General features: G+C 44.2%; 1 long non-coding RNA gene across 1 annotated transcript; it reads right to left on the reverse strand.

Annotated features, from left to right (window-relative positions):
* Nucleotides 1-5,398: 5,398 nt before the first annotated feature.
* Nucleotides 5,399-20,661, reverse strand: LOC137335508 (uncharacterized). Its single transcript, XR_010966444.1, has 3 exons — nt 20,634-20,661; nt 6,536-6,694; nt 5,399-6,400 (listed from the first exon to the last, which is right to left on the reverse strand). It is a non-coding gene; the product is annotated as an uncharacterized lncRNA (long non-coding RNA).
* Between the last annotated feature and the right edge of the window lie 2,000 nt (nt 20,662-22,661).

Genomic DNA, 22,661 nt, shown 5'->3' on the forward strand with positions numbered 1-22,661 from the left:
GGGCCTGTAAACTACTCCCACCAATGTTTTCTGCCCCTTGTTATTTCTTATCTCCACCCAGACTGATTCTATTTCCTGATCTTCTGAGCTAAGATCCTTTCTCATTACTGTCTTTATCTTATCCTTTATTATCAGGGCTACTCCCACCTCCTTTTCCATTTTGCCAACTTTTCTAAAAGTCAATTGCCCTGGAATATTTAGTTCCCAACCTTGGTCACCCTGCAACGACATCACAGTAGATCAAACCCATTTATCTCTATTTATGCCATGAATTCGTCTATCTTGTTACGAATGCTCTGTGCATTCAGATATAGTGCTTTAATTTTAACTTTTTACAACTGTCCATTAGCTATTAGTGATTTCTGTACATGGACCCCTAAATCTCTCTGCTCCTCCACAGTTCCTAGCTTCTTGCCATTTAGAAAATACTTAAGTCCAAAGTGGATGACCTCACACATCACCCTTCAAATTCGTATACTCAAGACTATGCAAACTGTCCTTATAATTTAACCCTCTTACCCCCGAGAATCGTTCTGGTGACTCTGCGCTGCACCCCCTCCAAGGCCAATATATCTTTCCTGAGGTGCGGTGCCCAAAACTGAACTCAGTACTCCAGATACAGTCTGACCAAGGCTTTATATAACTGAAGCATAACTTCCTCCCCTTTATAATCCAGCCCCCTTGAGATAAAGGCCAATGTTCCATTACCCTTTTAAATTATTTTTTGTACCTGCCTACCAACTTTTAATGATTTGGGCTCCCAAATCTCTCTGCTCCTCTACAGTTCCTAGTTTCTCACCATTTAGAAAATACTCTGTTTTATCTTTCTTGGGTCCAAAGTGGATGACCTCACACTTGGCCACATTGAAATCCATTTGCCACAATTTTGCTCACTCACTTAATCTGTTTGTGTCCCTTTGGAACTTCCTGCTCCCATATGCAGTACTTACTGTCCCTCCTAACTTAATGTCACTAGTTGTTATTTTCTGTTGCAAACAGATTCATTTCAAGGTAACCTAGGCCTTACAGATATTTTAAGTCAATACTGGATGGACCATCCATTCATGCAGATGGAGAAAAGGTTGACTTAGAATGTCAGCTGTTTGTTTGTACACTTCAATTAAGCATCGAACCAATACCACGCTATTGTATTCCCAACACCTGAGTTGTACCTTGAAACATGGGAAGAGACTGTGTTCCTCCCCATTCATAGATGACACAGACCCTGGCCCAGAGCCTGAAAGTTTAACTGGGTTCCCCAGACCACTGTTGATATGCCAGCTGGACTCTTTTGGGATTCAGACATCTTGGCCACATGTACCCTAAATGGGAGCGTCTCAATCTGTGAGGTAAGCCTCTGTTGCCATTATCAGAGAATGTAAGGTGGGGAGAGGCTGCAGATTGACATTCTAGTCCTCGGACCACCAAGGTAAAGGGTCAGCCTCGGCTCAGTGGCAGCACTATTACTTCTTAGTCAGATAGATTGTGGGTTCAGGTCCCACTGCAGATCTAGAGTACATAATCTAGGCTGACACTCCAGTGCAGTACTGACGGAACATAGGAACAGGAGTGGCCATTCAGCCCCTCAAGCCTGTTCCACCATTCAATTAGATCATGGCTGATCTGTATCTTAACTCCATCTACCCCCGTTGGTTCTGTAACCCTTAATACCCTTGCCTAAGGGCTGCGCCCCTAGCCAAGCTGTTCCAGTACAGCTACAACATTGGCATCTACCCAACAATGTGGAAAATTGCCCAGGTATGTCCTGTTCACAAAAAGCAGGACAAATCCAATCCGGCCAATTACCACTCCATCAGTCTACTCTCAATCATCAGCAAAGTGATGGAAGGTGTCGTCGACAGTGCTATCAAGTGTCACGTCCTCACCAATAACCTGCTCACTGATGTTCTGTTTGGGTTCCGCCAGGACCACTCGGCTCCAGACCTCATTACAGCCTTGGTCCAAACATGGACAAAGGAGCTGAATTCCAGAGGTGAGGTGAGAGTGACTGCCCTTGACATTAAGGCAGCATTTGACCGAGTGTGGCACCAAGGAGCCCTAGTAAAATTGAAGTCAATGGGAATCAGGGGGAAAACTCTCCAGTGGCTGGAGTCATACCTAGCACAAAGGAAGATGGCAGTGGTTGTTGGAGGCCAATCATCTCAGCCCCAGGACATTACTGCAGGAGTTCCTCAGGGCAGTGTCCTAGGCCCAACCATCTTCAGCTGCTTCATCAATGATCTTCCCTCCATCATAAGGTAAGAAATGTGGATGTTTGCTAATGATTGCACAGTGTTCAGATCCATTCACAACCCCTCAAATAATGAAGCAGTGCAAGCTCGCATGCAGCAAGACCTGGAAAACATCCAGGCTTGGGCTGATAAGTGGCAAGTAACATTCGCGCCAGACAAGTGCCAGGCAATGACCATCTCCAACAAGAGAGAGTCTAACCACCTCCCCTTGACATTCAACGGCATTACCATCGCCGAATCCCCCACCATCAACATCCTGGGGGTCACCATTGACCAGAAACCTAACTGGACCAGCCATATAAATACTGTGGCTACAAGAGCAAGTCAGAGGCTGGGTAATCTGCAGCGAGTGACTCACCTCCTGACTTCCCAAAGCCTTTCCACCATCTACAAGGCACAAGTCAGGAGTGTGATGGAATATTCTCCACTTGCCTGGATGACTGCAGCTCCAACAATACTCAAGAAGCTCGACACCATGCAGGACAAAGCAGCCCGCTTGATTGGCACCCCATCCACCACCCTAAACATTCACTCCCTTCACCACCGGCGCACTGTGGCTGCAGTGTGTACCATCCACAGGATGCACTGCAGCAACTCGCCAAGGCTTCTTCGACAGCACCTCCCAAACCCGCAACCTCTACCACCTAGAAGGACAAGAGCAGCAGGCACATGGGAACAACACCCCCTGCATGTTCCCCTCCAAGTCACAGACCATCCCGACTTGGAAATATATCGTCGTTCCTTCATCGTCACTGGGTCAAAATCCTGGAACTCCCTTCCTAACAGCACTATGGGAGAACCTTCACCACACGGACGGCAGTGGTTCAAGAAGGCGGCTCACCACCACCTTCTCAAGGGCAATTAGGGATGGGCAATAAATGCTGGCCTCGCCAGCGAATCCCACATCCCATGAACGAATAATAAAAAAAATTAACAAAAATCTTTCAATCTCAGTTTTGAAATTTTCAATTGACCCCCTGTCTCAACAGCTTTCTGGGGGAAGAGAAATTCCAGATTTCCACTCCCCTTTGTGTAAAGAAATGTTTCCTGGCATCACCCTTGAATGGCCTAGTTCTAATTTTAAGATTATGCCCCCTTGTTCTGGACTACACTGCACTGGAGTGCTGCACTGGGGAAGGTGCTGTAAAAGATCCCATGGCGCTATTTTGAAGAAAAGCAAGGGAATTCTCCCAGTGGCCTTGGCCAATGTTTATCCCTCAAACAACATCACTAAAACAGATTAATTGATGATTTATCTCATTGCTGTATAAAATCAGACTCAGATCAGCTAACTCAGCGCAGGCCAGTATCAAATTTAGGACCATCCAGATCGAAATGGGTCCATACCAGACTACATGGAACATTCAGCCACTGAGCCATTATGGGAGTTTGTCGTCCAGACACCATTGAGCTCATCTTTTTTTTATGCTTTTCTCGCTATCTTCTATGCTAAAGAGTGCTTTCAAAGAGCCAGCATGGGCACGATGGGCTGAATGGCCTCCTTCTGTGCTATATGATTCTATGAGTCTATAAAGGCACTGGTATTCAGCTTCACAGACGCTGGTCACCCTTCAGTTACCTCACCTAAGCCACCACTCTTCATGTGTGACCTCAGATAGTGACCATCGATTGGCTACATTACAACAGTGACTACACTTCAAAAGTACTTCATTTCCTGGGATCATGAAAGCTGCTCTATAAATCCAAGTCTTTCTTTTTTAATCGCTCTACTCAATCCTTGCCTCACCCAGCGTCCTCGCACACACGCAGAAGTCTTTAGATAGTGATCGGGAGTGGGAGAGCTGGTCTATTTCCCATTTCCTAGCCCAGGGCACTAACATCCCCACTGCCACCTAGGCTAAAATCAGCTAACTCCGCACAGACTGGGGATCGAGCCTGGCACTTTGTGGTCTCTGTGGTCATCCTTATCAGCTGAGCCTTCAGGCAATGCTAAACATAAAGTTATAACCAAAACTCAATCAAAACTTGCACTGAACAAACATTTCTTTGTCCTTTCAAGACTTTGGAGAAGGAGGCCAAAAGCAGTTCCAACGCGATGAATGTTCAGAAGAGAATAAAGACCTGGTTGTATCGGAATATCAGCTGCACAGATTGGTTTGCATCACAGGCTGGCAGAAAATAGGTCACAAGATAGGTTTGAATGAAGATAACCTTTTGACCCACTTGAACACATCCTTTTAGAACAGCGCGCCTACTGTCTTCCCATTATAGCATCTCGCTGCTTCTTAAACAAGTCCAGGCCTCAACCGACCTCACTGGAAACCTGTTCGATTTCCTTTCCATCTATGTAAAGAAACAAAGAACTTTTACACATTTATATAACACCTTTCACATCCTCAGGATGTCCCAAAACACTTCACAGCCACTGAATTACTTTAGAAGTGTAGTCACTGTTGTTATATGTTAATTGTATCCATATGATTTATATCAATTAGTGTTAATTGTATCCAGATAGTGCGTATCAATTGGGAACTCTCTTGTATCCTTTTATAAGAGAGCTGATCAAGAGTGTGGTGGGTGTAATCTGGATCTCTGTGAATAAAGGCTTGGAAGCAACTGAAGACCAGGCTCTAGTATTCTATCCTTCACCACAGGGCTATCCAGTTTATTACATTATATGGGCAAATGCAGCAGCCAATTTGTGCGCTATTTTTGGAGGTGTAGATTGAGGGATAAATGCTGTCCTGCCCTGCTCTTTCTTTGAATAGTTCAATGGGATCTTTTACATCCACTCCACGCAGGGGCCTTAGTTTTAACTGAAAGATGGCACCTCCAACAGTGCAGAATTCCCTCAGTACTACACTGAAGTGTCAACCTAGATTATGAGCTCAAATGTCTGGAGTGGGACTTGAATCCACAACCTCAGAGGCAGGAGTCCTACTAACTGAGCCAAGCTGCTCAGCCTCACAAAATGCTTTCTGACGTCTGCCCTAAACTCACCTTTCACAACCCTGAATATGTGACCTCTTGTCCTGCTGCCTTGGTGTAAAAGTATTGTTCTGACTTTGCTTTCTCTACTCCAGGATATAACTTAGAAACTTTCAAAAGGTTCCTGTGACAAAAAGGTAGAATATTTTGTCCGTGATTTATTAATCCCAAAACTCCTATGATTTGTTTTAGCTTGACATGGGTCAGGAGGAGGAATTTGGGGCAGGACTTGGTTTACTGTGTTTATGAGTTTAAAATATTTTTTTACAATGCCATTCTTGGGATGGGGTTACACATTCATTTGAAATCCAGCATAATAGCTCAGCTGAATACTAAAACTCTTCAATCACAGTGAGTATACCATGAGAAACAATTGCAGCAATCCAGTGTGAATGGGTCAGCTGAGTTATTGGTGCTGTGACCCAGGTGTCAATGGAATGTGTCATTTTTATTTATTTGTTCCTGGGATGTTGCTGATGCTGGCAAGTTCACATTTATTGCTCATCCCTAGTTGCCCTTGAAAAGGTGGGTGTGAGATGCCTCCTTGAACTGCTGTAGTCCGTGAGGTGAAGGTGCTCCCTCAGTGGAGGTCCAGGATTTTGACCCAGGGACGATGAAGGAATGGGGATATATTTCCAAGTCAGGATGGTGTGTGACTCGGAGGGGAACTTGGTGGTGGTGGTGTTCCCATGTGCCTGCTGCCCTTATCCTTCTAGGTGGTGGAGGTTGCGGGTTTCAGAGATGCTGTCGAAGAAGATGTCTCAGATGAGACTGATTCAAGTTCATTCCAGGGACTTATTTTCTCAGACCCACCATAAAATGTCTACTTCCACACGGCAATTAAGGATGGGCAATAAAATGCTGGCCTTGCCAGCGATGCCCAGATCCTGAGAATGAATAAAAAAATTTTTTTTGAAGTCCTTTCTTATCTAATCATATCTCGTAGTTCATCCCACTAAGCCTGGGGATAAGTCTTGCTATTCTCTGTGTTGCCTCTAGGAGTTGGGTGCTGCTTTATGTCATGTGACCAGATTCCCAGTGTTGTCTTGTCATGTGACCAGATTCCCGGTGTTGTCTTATATCATGTGATCAGACTGCCGGTGCTGCCTTATGGCATGTGACCAGGTTCCCAGAATGGATCTCCTCTGAGGAATTGTCTTCTTCCATGGTGCCTGCCTCCTCACCGATACTTGAAGACCCTGGAAGACAACATAAACCGATATTAACAATCATCGCAGAAGTCAGTTTTCAATGACCATACTGAGGTGTGCAACAGATCAATCATTGATAACTTCAATTCACAAAGTGTGTGAGGGATGTTAAAGGTCTGTCACCAGCCGCTTGCGGGTTGCCAGTCTCTCCGTCTCCAACGGCCAGGCATTCAACCATGCGGCTGAGATCTAACGCCTCCTCCTCTGCATCTGTCAGGGCCACTATTTGTGGTGGGCCCCTCCAGTCCGACTTCTCTCCTGTGCATTTTGCACTCTCTTCTCCTACAAGGGGAGAAAAAACAGACGTGAGTGAAGTGGTCACCTGATGGATACGTCACTTTGGGTGAGGCTGACAATGAGTGAGATGCATCAGAGGATGAGTATCAGACAGAGTCATCACTTTCATCAGGATTGGGGTGAGTGGGAGTGGTGGGTTCACAAATGGGGAGGTGAGGAAGTGCACAGAAAGTGAAGGTAAGTTGATAATGAGACTTAAGTGGGAGTGAGGAGTGATGTGATGGAGTAGGCTTGGCAAGACAAAGTGAGCTGGGGTTGGGGGGGGTAATGTACACCTCAGGGTGTGGGTGAATCAGTAACTGTACTCACTTTCCCTGACCTGGTTAGGTCAGTAAAGCGTTTCCTGTACTGTACCCATGACCTTGCCACCATGCTCCTGCTGCTCAGCTCCTCCGCCACCTCGAGCCAGGCCTTCTTGGCGGCAGAAGCAGGTCAGCTGGGTATAATATCTCCCTCCTGCTCCTCACACCAGCCAGTAACAACTCAAGACAGGAATCGTTAAAGCGGGGTGCTGCCTTACACTCCTGATGCTGCATTTCTGTAATTTCCTCCTTTCTCCCTCAAAATCCATTTTTGCACTGGCCCTTTAAAACTCCAGTTCCCAGCATGCCATTCGGGTGCACAATACGCTCGCTGCACAGCTTGGAGACGTGAAACACGGAAGTTACATTAAGGGCCTTCAATTTAGTCGCGATTGCTCAATCTGATGCGCAAAAAAATTTTCTGGGTTTCCCCCGTGACTATTCATCCCCCCCCACTTCACTCCCCACTGACTTCCGGCCGCCATGTTAAAATCCTGCCCTACAATGGATACTAAGGAAATGGCAGATTGGTTAAATGAATACTTTGCATCCGTTTTCACAGTAGAGGAAGAAGTCAAAATTCCAACTGTACAAGGGAACCTAAAAATAAGTCAAGGGAGGAACCTAATGGATTTAATATTAGTAAAAAAATGGTAATGGAGAAAATAATGGGACTTAAGATAGACAAATCCCCAGGATCTGATGGTTTCCACCCCAGGATATTAAAAGAAACAGGTGGGGAAATTCCAAATGCAATAGTCAAAATTTTCAAATGTTCTTTAAGTTCAGGCATTGTGCCTTTGGATTGGAAAATTGCAAATGTCACTCCATTATGTAAGACAAGAGGGAGGGAGAAACCAGGTACTAAAAGTTATGAAAAAGGCTAATGGAAAGTTGGCCTTTATCTCAAGCGGGCAGGAATACAAAGGGGAGGAAGTTATGCTTCAATTGTACAGAGCCTTGATCAGACTCCATCTGCAGCCCTGCATTCAGTTCTGGACATCGCACCACATTGGCCTTGGAGGGGGTGCAGCACAGATTCACCAGAATGATTCCGGGGCTAAAAGGGTTAAATTACGAGGACAGGTAGCATAAACTTGGCTTGTATTCCCCTGAGTTTAGAGCTTGAGGGATGATCTAACAGAGGTGTTTAAAATGATAAAGGTATCCGATAGGGTAGATGCAGAAAATTCCCGGTCTCAGAATGCCTCAAATTTAAAACTCTCATCCTTGCTATCAAATCCCTCCATGGTCTCACCCCTCCCTATATCTGTAACCTTTTCCAGCCTTACATCTCTCTGAGATCTCTGCATTCTTCCAATTCTGACCTCTTACGCGTCCCTGATTTCCGTCGCTCCACCATTGGCTGCCCTGCATTTAGCTATCTAGGCCGTAATTTCTGGAATTCACTCCCTGAACCTCTCCCCTCTCTACCTCTCTCCTCTTTTAAGACGCTCCTTAAAACCTACCTTTTTGACAAAGCTTTTGGTCACTTATCCTAATATCTCCTTATGTGGCTCAGTGTCAAATTTTGTTTGATAATCACTCCTGTGAAGCACTGTGGGATGTTTTACTGTGTTAAAGGCACTATATAAATGCAAGTTGTTATTGTTGTTGTCATAAATGCAAGTTGTTGTTATCATAAACACAAATTATTGTTATAAATGCAAGTTGTTGTTGTTATAGATGCAAGTTGCTGTTATTGACTGCAAGTTGTTGTGAATACAAGTTGTTGTTGAATGCAAGTTGGTGTTATAAATGCAAGTTGTTGTCATTGAATGCAAGTTGTTGTTGTTAAAAATGCAAGTTGTTATATATGCAAGTTGTTGTTGAGAGAGAGAGCAAGAGAAAGGCTGAGAGATGGAGAGATTGGGGGGTGGGGGCGGGGTGCGGGCATGGAGATTGAGAGGGGGTGGAAAGATTATGCCTTTTTGAAATAAACCAGTATAATCAAACAAAATCCTAACAAAAACGTCCCCTTTCAGAGGAGCACAACGAATAAAGAACTAAACCATAAAAAAAGGAAATTTATCAAATTAAATAATAATATTATTGTCGATGTCCACAGGCCAGTTCCAAGGCCTCATGCGTACCGGCGGACACAGTGTGCTCCCTCTCCAGGGCCACCCGGGTACAGATAAGGCCATGGAAGAGAGGCGTGCTGGCAGAGTGACCACCCCCATGGGTCACGTCCAGCCTGGACCTGTGGATGGCCACCTTAGTGAGGTCCAGGAGCGGACCCACAAGGTGTCCCTCTGTCTTACCCGCCCCCTCCGCACCGGGCGGCCAAAGATCAGGAGCGTGGGATTGAAGTGGAACCAGAAGTTGAGGAGCAGCCCCTTCAAATAGTGGATGAGGGGCTGCAACCTCTCACACTGAGCATTAAGCACAGAGTTTGGTGAGAGGTGGGTGAATCTGTTACACAGAGTGACGACGGGAATTTGGTGAGAGTGGGAATTCGGTACAGAGGGGGAAGGAGGTGCTGAGTAATTTAAACCAAGGGGCAACAATAAATAAGTAAATATATAAATATTCAGGGTAATTAATTAGATCTAAGGGGATAAAATTAAAATTAACTAAGTTGAGGATACCAATATTAAAGGGATCCAAATTGGATTAAATAAAAACCTGGTATACATAAATAATAAATAGAAGTAAGGAGATACTAAACTAAAAACATAAAAATATATCATTAGAGACATATATGTATAAAAATGTAAGAAGATAGACTTTTAAGCAAAATGATGGGACAGCGGAGACCCATTGCCTGCAATTCCTGTGCCATGAAGGAACTCCAGGATGCTTCATGTGTCCTGGGTGACCATGTGTGGAGGAAGTGTCTCCCACTGCTTGAGCTTGAGTTTGAGCTCAGGGTTCCTGAGTTTGAGGAGCAGCTGGAATCACTGCAGGAGGCTGAGAATTTCCTGGACTGCATGTTCCAAGAGGTGATCACCCATAGCTCAGGACAGTAAGTGGGTGTCCATCTGGCAGGGTAGGAAGAGGTAGGCAATGCAGGAATCCTCCAGGATGTGGTACTCTCAAACCGGTTTTCAGTGAGGGTGACAACACCTTGGGGGAATGCAGTCTAGACCACTGTTGGAAATATGCTATTATTAATGCTAGCAAGAGTTGTTATTCTTTCTTAATAATAACTTCCACGTGATTCAGGCCCGAGTGTGATTAAACATGCAAGCTTTATTATAGACACAAGAACAACGTCCTAATGCAGTTATACTGAACAACAAGTATTTATAAAACAACGTTCTAATACAGTTATATCAAATAAACCTGTCCCGAGGAAATCTCAAGCTGATCAAGCCTGGTATTGTAGGGAGTATGGCCGTCCGCCGTCCCGGGGAGCTGCATCTAACTGTAGTGGGACAGTGTCCCAGTTTATATATCTTTCTGAAGCATATTTGCTCCTGGTAGCTTAACAACATTAGTCTCATGATGTCATCTGTCCCGGACACCCCCAGGGAGCCCATTGTTCCAGACATCTTTATCCATTCTATGGTGTTAACTGTTGTCCATTCTATCTATCTTATCGGGGGGTTGGTGGGGGGGGTGGGGAACATGCACTTCTCCTTCTGTGTATTTTGATTGTTTGGATGCAGATACTTAAGATGTCTCATCCTGTATACACCAATCATGAAGGTTCCCTAATTAACTGAACAAAGCTCCTGCAATTAACATAACAGGATTAGTCTGTGTCCAGGTCCTGAGTCTTTATAGAATAGAATCATAGAAGTTTACAACATGGAAACAGGCCCTTCGGCCCAACATGTCCATGTCGCCCAGTTTATACCACTAAGCTAGTCCCAATTGCCTGCACTTGGCCCATATCCCTCTATACCCATCTTACCCATGTAACTGTCCAAATGCTTTTTAAAAGACAAAATTGTACCCGCCTCTACTACTGCCTCTGGCAGCTCGTTCCAGACACTCACCACCCTTTGAGTGAAAAAATTGCCCCTCTGGACCCTTTTGTATCTCTCCCCTCTCACCTTAAATCTATGCCCCCTCGTTATAGACTCCCCTACCTTTGGGAAAAGATTTTGACTATCTACCTTATCTATGCCCCTCATTATTTTATAGACTTCTATAAGATCACCCCTAAACCTCCTACTCTCCAGGGAAAAAAGTCTCAGTCTATCCAACCTCTCCCTATAAGTCAAACCATCAAGTCCCGGTAGCATCCTCGTAAATCTTTTCTGCACTCTTTCTAGTTTAATAATATCCTTTCTATAATAGGGTGACCAGAACTGTACACAGTATTCCAAGTGTGGCCTTACTAATGTCTTGTACAACTTCAATAAGACATCCCAACTCTTGTATTCAATGTTCTGACCAATGAAACCAAGCATGCTGAATGCCTTCTTCACCACCCTATCCACCTGTGACTCCACTTTCAAGGAGCTATGAACCTGTACTCCTAGATCTCTTTGTTCTATAACTCTCCCCAACACCCTACCATTAACGGAGTAGGTCCTGGCCCGATTCGATCTACCAAAATGCATCACCTCACATTTATCTAAATTAAACTCCATCTGCCGTTCATCGCCCCACTGGCCCAATTTATCAAGATCCCGTTGCAATCCGAGATAACCTTCTTCACTGTCCACAATGCCACCAATCTTGGTGTCATCTGCAAACTTACTAACCATGCCTCCTAAATTCTCATCCAAATCATTAATATAAATAACAAATAACAGCGGACCCAGCACCGATCCCTGAGGCACACCGCTGGTCACAGGCCTCCAGTTTGAAAAACAACCCTCTACAACCACCCTCTGTCTTCTGTCGTCAATCCAATTTTGTACCCAATTGGCTACCTCACCTTGGATCCCGTGAGATTTAACCTTATGTAACAACCTACCATGCGGTACCTTGTCAAATGCTTTGCTGAAGTCCATGTAGACCACGTCTACTGCACAGCCCTCATCTATCTTCTTGGTTACCCCTTCAAAAAACTCAATCAAATTCGAGAGACATGATTTTCCTCTCACAAAACCATGCTGACTGTTCCTAATCAGTCCCTGCCTCTCCAAATGCCTGTAGATCCTGTCTCTCAGAATACCCTCTAACAACTTACCCACTACAGATGTCAGGCTCACCGGTCTGTAGTTCCCAGGCTTTTCCCTGCCGCCCTTCTTAAACAAAGGCACAACATTTGCTACCCTCCAATCTTCAGGCACCTCACCTGTAGCTGTCGATGATTCAAATATCTCTGCTAGGGGACCCGCAATTTCCTCCCTAACCTCCCATAACGTCCTGGGATACATTTCATCAGGTTCCGGAGATTTATCTACCTTGATGCGCGTTAAGACTTCCAGCACCTCCCTCTCTGTAATATGTACACTCCTCAAGACATCACTATTTATTTCCCCAAGTTCCCTAACATCCATGCCTTTCTCAACCGTAAATACCGATGTGAAATATTCATTTAGGATCTCACCCATCTCTTTTGGTTCCGCACATAGATGACCTTGTTGATCCTTATCTTTGATAATTTTTGTATTCGTTCATTGGATGTGGGCATCGCTGGCAAGGCCAGTATTTATTGCCCATTCCTAATTGCCCTTGAGAAGGTGGCGGTGAGCCGATTTTTTGAACCGCTGCAGTCCGTGTGGTGAAGGTTCTCTCACTGTGCTGTTAGTGTTGGATTTTGACCCAGCAACGATGAAGGAATGGCGATATATTTCCAAGTCAGGATGGCATGTGACTTGGAGGGGAACATGCAGGTGGTGTTGTTCCCATGTGCCTGCTGCCCTTGTCCTTCTAGGTGGTAGAGGTTGTGGGTTTGGGAGGTGCTGTCGAAGAAGCCTTGGTGAGTTGCTGCAGTGCATCCTGTAGATGGTACACACTGCAGCCACAGTGCGCCGGTGGTGAAGGGAGTGAATATTTAGGGTGGTGGATGGGGTGCTAATCAAGCGGACTGCTTTGTCCTGGATGGTATCGAGCTTCTTGAGTGTTGTTGGAGCTGCACTTATCCAGGCATGTGGAGAGTATTCCATCACACTACTGACTTGTGCCCTGTAGATGGTGGAAAGGCTTTGGGGAGTCAGGAGGTGAGTCACTCGCCACAGAATACCCAGCCTCTGACCTGCTCTTGTAGCCACAGTATTTATGTGGCTGGTCCAGTTAAGTTTCTGGTCAATGGTGACTCCCAGGATGTTGATGGTGGGGGATTCGGCGATGGTAATGCCGTTGAATGTCAAAGGGAGGTGGTTAGACTCTCTTGTTGGAGATATGCCTTGGGACGTTTTGTTATCTGTTTCTGACAATTGGTCTTCAGTGTGTCTGTTTCACACTTCTATTGTCTCTGCAATATTCTCAATTATTTTGCCTGATGTTGGGCACATATAGAATCATAGAAAGGTTACAGCAGGGAAGGAGGCCATTCGGCCCATCGAGTCCGTGCCAGCTCTATGCAAGAGCAATCCAGCTAGTCCCACTTCCCCACCCTTTCCCGTAGCCCTGCAAATTTTTCCTTTCAAGTACTTATCCAGTTCCCTTTTGAAGGCCATGATTGAATCTGCCTCCACCACCCCCTCAGCAGTGCATTCCAGATCCTAACCACTCGCTGCTTAAAAAAGTTTTTCCTCATGTCACCTTTGGTTCTTTTGCCAATCTCCTTAAATCTATGTCCTCTGGTTCTTGACACTTCCGCCAATGGGAACAGTCTCTCTCTATCAACTCTGTCTGGACCCTTCATGATTTTGAACATCTCTATCAAATCTCCTCTCAACCTTCTCTGTTTCAAGGGGAACAACCCCAGCTTCTCCAGTCTATCCATGTAACTAAAGTCCCTCATCCCTGGAATTATTCTCGTAAATCTCTTCTGCACCCTCTCTAAGGCCTTCACATCTTTCCTAAGCTGCAGTGCCCAGAACTGGACACAATACTCCAGTTGTGGCTAAACCAGTGTTTTATAAAGGTTCATCATGACTTCCTTACTTTTGTACTCTATGCCTCTATTTATAAAGCCCAGGATCCCGTATGCTTTTTTGACCGCTTTCTCAACCTGCCCTGCCACCTTCAACGATTTGTGCACGTATACCCCCAGATCTCTCTGTTCCTGCACCCCTTTTAGAGTTGTGCCCTCTAGTTTATATTGCCTCTCCTTGTTCTTCCTGCCGAAATGTATAACTTCGCGTTTTTCTGTGTTAAATTTTCATCTGCCACGTGTCCACCCATTCCACCAGCCTGTCTATATCCTCTTGAAGTCTATCACTATCCTCCTCACTGTTTACTACCCTTCCAAGTTTTGTGTCATCTGCAAATTTTGAAATTGTTCCCTGTACACCCAAGTCCAAGTCATTAATATATATCAAGAAAAGCAGTGGTCCAGCACCGACCCCTGGGGAACACCACTGTACACCTCCCTCCAGTCTGAAAGACAACCGTTCACCATTACTCTCTGTTTCCTGTCACTTAGCCAATTCTGTATCCATGTTGCTATTGCCTCCTTTATTCCATGGGCTTCAATCTTGTTGATAAGCCTACCGTGCGGCACTTTATCAAACATCTTTTGAAAGTCTATATACACCACGTCAACTGCATTGCCCTCATCTACCCTCTCTGTTACCTCATCAAAAAACTCTATCAGGTTAGTTAAACATGATTTGCCTTTAACAAACCCTGACTTTCCCTAATCAATCCACACTCGTCTAAGTGACTGTTAATTCTGTTTTGGATTATCGTTTTTAAAAGTTTCCCCACCACTGAGGTTAAACTGACTGGCCTATCATTTCCTATGGAATGCTGGCTCCCTTTGTATTCTCACAGATGCAATTCGCTTTTTACCCAAATGTCTGAAGAGTTGCAGAGTGGGATACATAATTATGATTTGGTCTAGAAATCGTATTTCTTACAAGTGCGTGCATGGCACTGCGGGGCAAAGGACCGCACAGAGAGCACAGCAGAGTGTAGAAATGCAGTGGTTATAGGGGATTAGACAGTCAAGGGGATAGACAGGCGTTTATACAACAGCCGACTTGAGTCCTGAATGGTGTGTTGCCTCCCTGGTGCCAGGATAAAGGACATTACTGAAAGGGTGCAGGACATGTTGAGGGAGAAAGGGGAACAGCCAGAAGTCATGGTCCATGTGGGAAACAATGACATAGGAAGGACCTGACTCCAATTGGATGTAGTGATATTTTATTAACATCACACGAGGATCAACACATGAAAGTGTCTGAGCCGTAGTTATCAGTACAGAACAAGAATTATATTATCCGTTCTGTTCCGGGTAGAGAGTGTGTCTGCTTCTCACTTCTACTTTCTTTCTTCTCTACCCTGAGTCTGAGTGGGAGCTGGCTACTTGTACACTGAATTAACCCCTGGCCCCCCCTTCTCACTGCAGCTAAATACATCCAATCAAGTATTTTCCCAAAATATTCCCTTTAATTTACCCAATCATATAGAGAACATGTACTGGTCCAGAAGAGACAACCTTGTGGCCCCCGTTATCTCTCCTCATCCCGAGTACAATGTTCCTCAGTCCCTGCAGTTGATAAATCACCCTATGGACCTCTAAGGTGATAGGAGATGGCTAGCTTCAGCATTCCAGTGTCTGGGGGGATGTTATTTTCCTCCCTTAGGAACGCAAGATTTTCATGACTGTTAGTGCCTGCAGCTGCAGTAAGTTAATTTATGCAGTCTATGTTATAGTACAGTACTTTCAGCGAAAGCGTGGACTGCTTAACCCTTTCAAGCCTGGTTCCTCTAAATACCTTAACCTGTATTTCCTTACATTCCCCACCTTGAGGAGGAGGAGCTACCTCCGACTCCTCACTCAATCTTATTTCTTACCTTAATCTTAGAATAAGGGGTTGCTCTTTCAAAACTGAGATGAGGAGAAACTTCTTCACTCAGAGGGTGGTAGGTCTGTGGAATTTGCTGCCCCAGGAAGCTGTGGAAGCTACATCATTAAATAAATTTAAAACAGAAATAGACAGTTTCCTAGAAGTAAAGGGAATTAGGGGTTACGGGGAGCGGGCAGGAAATTGGACATGAATTTAGATTTGAGGTTAGGACCAGATTAGCCATGATCTTATTGAATGGCGGAGCAGGCTCGAGGGGCTGATTGGCCTACTCCTGCTCCTATTTCTTATGTTCTTATGTTCTTGCTGCAACAGGGTTGCTCTCTTTAGGTTATTAGCGTGTCGACCAAGTTCTTTAAGCAACATTTCAAGGAACACTTCATAATATCAAGAAATCGTGGACTTAAAAGATTCTCTAGCTCTCCTTTTTCTAATATCCATCTTGTGGATATTTTTACTAAGTATTATTTCTCCCGAACCCAATTTCATCGTTAACTGAAAGGAACCTAACCCTGAATTTTGGAAATCCAAATTACGATGTCCCTCTTTATTTTAATTTCAATCCCTCTGATTGGTACCAGTGTTTCCTGATTGTTTCATTAATTAATCGGTTTCTCTTTGGAGCATGCGTCAGTGCCTTGTGTAAAAGATTTTCTCACTCTCCTGGGCCACATTAACTATTTCATGTCATGCTGTTATTCAGTAACAGCATGACATGAGACCCGTTCATTAGTGCATCTTCATCATGTATTTCCGTATACTGGTTGCCTCACATGTAACATATCACAGGTAACTTTCTGCTGGCCAGTCTCTTTTTCCGTATGGTATTTCTGAACCTGTTTTCCATGGCACACATCATATGTCCAGTAAGATTAAATCCTGTAAGAGCAACTGCTCTGTTTAAAGAGTGGTTCCAATAGCTCACCATGCCATAGGCCTTTGTTATCATGTTCTTTATCCTGGTCTCTATTTCCCAATTGATGGAAACATACCATAGAACCAGAGAAAAGATACAGCACAGAAGGGGGCCATTCGGCCCATCGTGTCCACATTTGTATCTTTCAAGCCCACTGTAGCCATTCTTGGGCTTTCAGGTTATCTTATCAAAAGATTGGGGGAGGGGAGCGGGGGGGGGGTGTCTGGAGGACTTTGCTTATCTCCCCCTGCCTGATCCTGATGTCTCAGGTAGTGGCCGGGCTATCCAATGCAGTTTTTTCATTGTTTAGTATAGGCAAGGACACAAATATCTTCAAAAGAAAGCTATCAATTTACTATTCTCAACTACACTTTCCTGACCTTCACTAGATTATACATTTATACCAGATTGATATCTTTGGGTAAATCATGCCCAGGACAGTGACTTTAGAGAAATTCCCATTGGGTGGTGTAATTTCTCTGTACCTATATTTTAATTCTCAATCACTTCCTCTCATCCAATTTTATATAATCCATTATATTACCAATCAAGAGCCTGGGAGGAACTTTACTGTCCAATACAATATTTACAGGCTGGTCCAATATTCAATTTTTTTTTTGTTTATTTACTTAAATTCTTTTTGAACCTTTTTCAAATATCCCGCAATATTGTGCCTGAGTCCATTTTATCTTTTCAAGATTATTCTTATCTCAGAGAGTAGGATTGCTGGACTGACAGGACTTGTCAATGTACAATTTTATTTCCCCTAAAATACTTTCTTCCTTGATACACAGCATTGGACAGGAACCACTTAGACTGGACTCATTTTATTTCAAAATATAATTTGATTATCTCTTTAAACTACAGGCAAATTTTCCCTTCTCGCGTGTTTGAACAGCAACTCATATCAATTTATCTTATCAACTCCAATTTCTGAAGCCAATTATGTCCAGGCTTTGTGGTTCTACGGTAGAAACATAAGTGCTTGTAATTACTCTTGGTAAAACTTTTTCAAAACAGGAAAAGCAGCTTGAATTAAGGCTGATGGTTGCTTTTCCTTCTCTATGTAATTTTGAATTATCGAAATCCAAGTTTTAAGTCTTAGTCCACCATGCTGTGAGATTTGATCTCTGACCATGTCTGCAGATAAGGTCTTAAATTCTTCACACCACTGGACCATTTCCTGCACCAACATTTCTCCAGCAAAGGTTGCTCTGTAACTTTGTGAAGCCATTTTTATGTCAAAGAACTACTCTTGGTAATCCTGCATCATCAACACTCAGGCGGTCCTGAAAACCATAGCCGCTGTTTAAAGAGAAGCACAGAAAATCCATCATGGCTCTTCTTGAGAGCCCAAGGGGTTAATTTGGCAATTCATGATTTTATGATTTCATTCTGTCACAGAGGGGAAAGATCCAATTAAATTATGCCAATTATTTTAAATAAATGCAAAGGTTGTTGCTTGGTGAATTAAAACAGGTGTCGATGTCCTTGGAAAGGGGTTAACTTCTTTGCAGAAACAAAATGACAGTGCCGGATATCATCAGACGCACGCAGCGTTCTCAGCATATCTCAACATCGCTTCCATGTAATTTTAAAGAAAAATCTTTTGTGTCGGGAGACAGCATTTCCCTTCGTTCATCTCCATTTTTTTTTAAAAGAGTACTTTTTATCTACAAATGTTGCAGATTAAATTCCAATTGTTGTTAAAACATTTAGCATTTATTGAAGATAATTCTTATTCAAGCAGTCTTTGGACCAAGCTCTCTCTGCTCTGATGTCAGTTGGACATATGCGTCCATCAGACAATCTCTTTTCTCAGTTCTGAGGGGATGACCATTTGGTTCTGGTAACGTACCAATTTGTCGGTGATGTCCTCCTCATTTTTAGGACATCCCTGAGGCCATGGGCCTGTGCCCTGTACAACAGCCTGCAGCTGCTGGATCCAGGTATCCTTGTTTTGCAAATCTATCAAACTTAACTCTTCACAAGCCGCTCAGATAGGAGCCATCTGAGGTCGCTCACTAATGGGCAGGGCCCACCATTTGCCATTCTACTGGAAAGCTTTAGCCAATAAATCAGCTTTTCCATTTTCTGCCGCCTATGGCGTGTTTTTAGAATGTGTCTTTATTTTTACAATAGCCAAATTTGTTCGATTTCGGGACAGTTCCAAAGGATTTTGTGAGAGGTCAGCGGTGGGTAATGGCTTTCCATCCGCTGAGGTCAATCCTCATTTATCCCAGAGAGGTAAGTAATCAGTCAGTGACAAACAAGTAAAATGGCTGTGGAGAAAGTGGTCAGGGCTCGTTCCGCATCATCCACCTGGAGGACATAGGCCATTGTGGCTAATTCAGCTTGCTGTGCTGATCGGCCTCCAGTTAAATCTTTTAATGCACCTGATAGTAACAACTCGGTGGGGGTGTGGGTGGTCATAAGTGCAACTTTATCTAATCCGGTGACACAGGCAAATTTGTTATCACATTTTATCCTGACCTTCCTGTTGTTGTAGTTCGGCATCACATGCTGCTAATTTTCTGGCTCTATTTGCACCTTCGGTTTGAAGGTAATCTACTGACGCAGCCAAAGTCACGTTGTAAGCAGTTGTATGAGCTAATTGGTTTTCCACCTCTAATTTTTGTTCCATCAACTTTGTGTTGAGGTCTCCCTCGGTTTGTAATTGTTTCTTAAGTTTTATAATTTGCCGTCATTACCATAACACAACAATTGCGTTCCGATTTTCCTTTCTCACAGGCTTTTTGTGGGTATGATCTTAACCAGCTCTCCTAGCTGTTCTAGGTTTCCTGCTTTTTCTATCAAGGAGATACAAGATTTCCTTTATTTAAACATTTCTGTTTTTTGGTCAAATTTTTTTCTGACCACAGCCAATTACAAGATAAAAAGGGGTGCTGTCTGAGCTAACAATTATCACGCTTTAGTACAACCAAGATAACTATCCCAAAATTATCAAACTTGATGCCCTGTACTATATAATAAGATATCAGTCTTCAATTTACAGTTACACACATTATTTCCTTATACACCAGTTCACACCCACCAATACTCAACATAACTTCAAACAGATTAATTTTCATATGTAATAATCGCATGTCCGGAATTTGAGATACTCATATTTTTTTATAAGAAGCAGAACTTTATGTGGCCACAATAAGAGTCTGGTTTTCACAATTGATAGGTTAGTTAACCTCAATAACTCCAATTTTAATTCAGCAATATCAGAATTAAACACGACAGAACAGATAAAGTTATCAATATACCACGTGATTATTAAAACCCAGTAAATTACATTGGGCATGATTTTAAATGGGAAAAACGGATGGGTTGGGGGTGGGGGGGGTTGTAAAAATTTTTTAAATCTAAAACCCGCCTCCAACCTGCCTCCATCCTGCCCATTTCTGGTTTTCACGGGGGCAGGATAAGGGGCGGGTGACCAACCCGCTCTCAGGAGGCGGGTTGGTCAGTGAAAGTTTTCAAGGAGGCTGCAGGCCTCCATTTTGACAGATTTTTTGTTTTTAGCTCCCGGGGGCCAGGATTCCCGGGCCTTCTCCTTCATGCCACGTGAGAGGAGGAGAGAACGCCTAAAACAGCAAGTACCTTTACAGCACAGCCTGTGGGCCCGGAGGAGCAGGAGTGCTTCTCCCAGGCCCAACAAGCCTACCTGCAGTGACCCGCCCCACCATGATCTCCGCATCCCCTCACCATCTCCGACCCCCTCCCCACAATCTCCGACTTCCCCACGATAACCCTTGACCCCAGTGACTGACCCCCCTTCGATGACTGAACCTCCTGGTGATCCCCCCAGTGACTGACCCCCCCCCTTCCACCTGCTGATGACCACTCCCGCCAGCCCATCTAACACTTACCTGAACACGTCCTCTTCCTCCTTCTCCCGTCTGACTGAGACCAGCCTGTCGGGCAGGAAACAGTCAAAAAAAAATAAAAGACGTCCTGACGTCAAAATCGTAAGGACGTCTGGGAAACCCGATCTTCCGGGTTTCCCGACTGGGACTCTCCCCCCACCCACCACCACACCCCCGATAAAATCATGCTCATTGTCTTTTGTTTCGTTCTTCTTTGGGCGCGCCTTTCCAAAAACTGAAAATACTGGAAATAACGGCTTTCACAGTTAAACAAAATCTGTGTTACATTACACAAAAGAGAACATATTAAAAGGGGCTGTACCCCGCAACAGCGAAAAGAAAGCACTCACGTTGTGGACAGGCTTTTTAAAGAGACAGTACACTGAAAACAAAAGAACACATTCTGTAGCTTGTGACACTCCCCTTCTCCTATAACAAGCTGTGAAAAGGGAGCAGAGCAGCCAACAGCAAACTTTCACACCTCACACACACTCTTTCAGAGAGATTTGGAGGGATTAAAAATAATCAAACTAAAGAAAATTCTGTAGTTTGTAACAGAAGAAGAGAGACAGAATCTTCCCTCTTCCCTTTTCTCCTGTTTTAAATAATTTATCTTTTACCTCTGCACTCCATTTTCAATCTCCAATGTTTCCGACTTAACTCAATTCTGAACCGATTTAAAACCTCATGTGGGAAAGACCATTTATCAGACCTTGTATTGACTCTCCTGTTTAAAAGTTTTCTCCTTCTCCTCTGTTAGTAGGGCGTCCAAATTAGCAACCGCCAGCATAACTGCTGCCGGGAGGAATGATTTTAATTTAGGTTCTACAGCTGCCAGCAGCACCCGTCTAAGGTCTGCGTCTTCTAGTTTGGTGTGAACGCTTTTAAAATCTCCCCAGGCCCTAGACCACTACAGGATTGCCTCCGTCCCTGATAAGCCATAGTTCCTTCGCCAAGGCTGAATCAGGTTTTAAAGGGACGGATTCCTGGACCACTGTGACTGCCTTCCCTCCCCCTCCCCCTCCCTGGGGTGTTGGTGTCCGGGTCGCAATTACATTCACAGGACTTTCCCAATTGCCACAGTCTGGATTGTGACATCACGCAACCTCCCTGTCTAGTTGATCTCAGTCTATGTCGTCCCCTAGACTCCCCGCAGTGATAGCCAACACTAAGGCAGACTGGCGTCCCGGTTTCCCTTGCAACTGGTAGAATTTAAGTCTGCATTTAGTGTGGTCGACCTCCCTATTTGGTTTATCCATTATCTCTCACAAGGCTCCCTTTGCGTTCTCCAATTCTCAACTCAAATTATCGTTCACCTTTTCTAACCTCCTGAGTTTTTTGTGCCCCAACGGTGAGTGCGGCCGCAGTACAATTACTATTATGCAGTTGTTGTAACATTACTGATAGGTCCTGTGTCCTATTAACTTCTTGTACTAACATCTGGCAAAGCTCCTTTTCCAGGTCGCCTCTTATCTGGTCACCCTGATGCGCACAGAAATGCGCAGCATAGACCAACAACTGTCTACCGTTCGCCATTTTAATCTTTTTCCCATCCACTCGTTTCTGAACATAATCAGCCACCTTTTTATAGGTTTTTTCCCTCATCATGCTCCATCATAGACAGTAATTCCGCTACGTCTAGTTTCTCAAGTTGCTTTAACAATGCCTTCTCTACCTCCGTAGAGCTGACCACTATGGAACACTTTGTCTACTGGCAGGTAACGCAAGTTGCCTGCACACCCCAAAGGTCTCCTTCCCAAACTGACGTACTGATCAAATAGGTCAGCCCCGGGGCCTCGTTTAAAGAAAACAAGTATTACCATATGTCAGGTCCTGCTGCAAGGTTATCAGTTTCTGAACAAAGATTCGGCCTGACTCCAATTGGATATAGTGATATTTTATGAACTTCACACGAGGATCAACACATGAAAGTGTCTAAGCCGTAGTTATCAGTACAGAACAAGAATTATATTACCCATTCTGTTCCAGGTAGAGAGTGTGTCTGCTTCTCGCCTACACTTTCTTTCTTCT

The sequence above is a fragment of the Heptranchias perlo genome, chromosome 19, assembly GCF_035084215.1.
Source record: "Heptranchias perlo isolate sHepPer1 chromosome 19, sHepPer1.hap1, whole genome shotgun sequence".
Classification (NCBI taxonomy): domain Eukaryota; kingdom Metazoa; phylum Chordata; class Chondrichthyes; order Hexanchiformes; family Hexanchidae; genus Heptranchias; species Heptranchias perlo.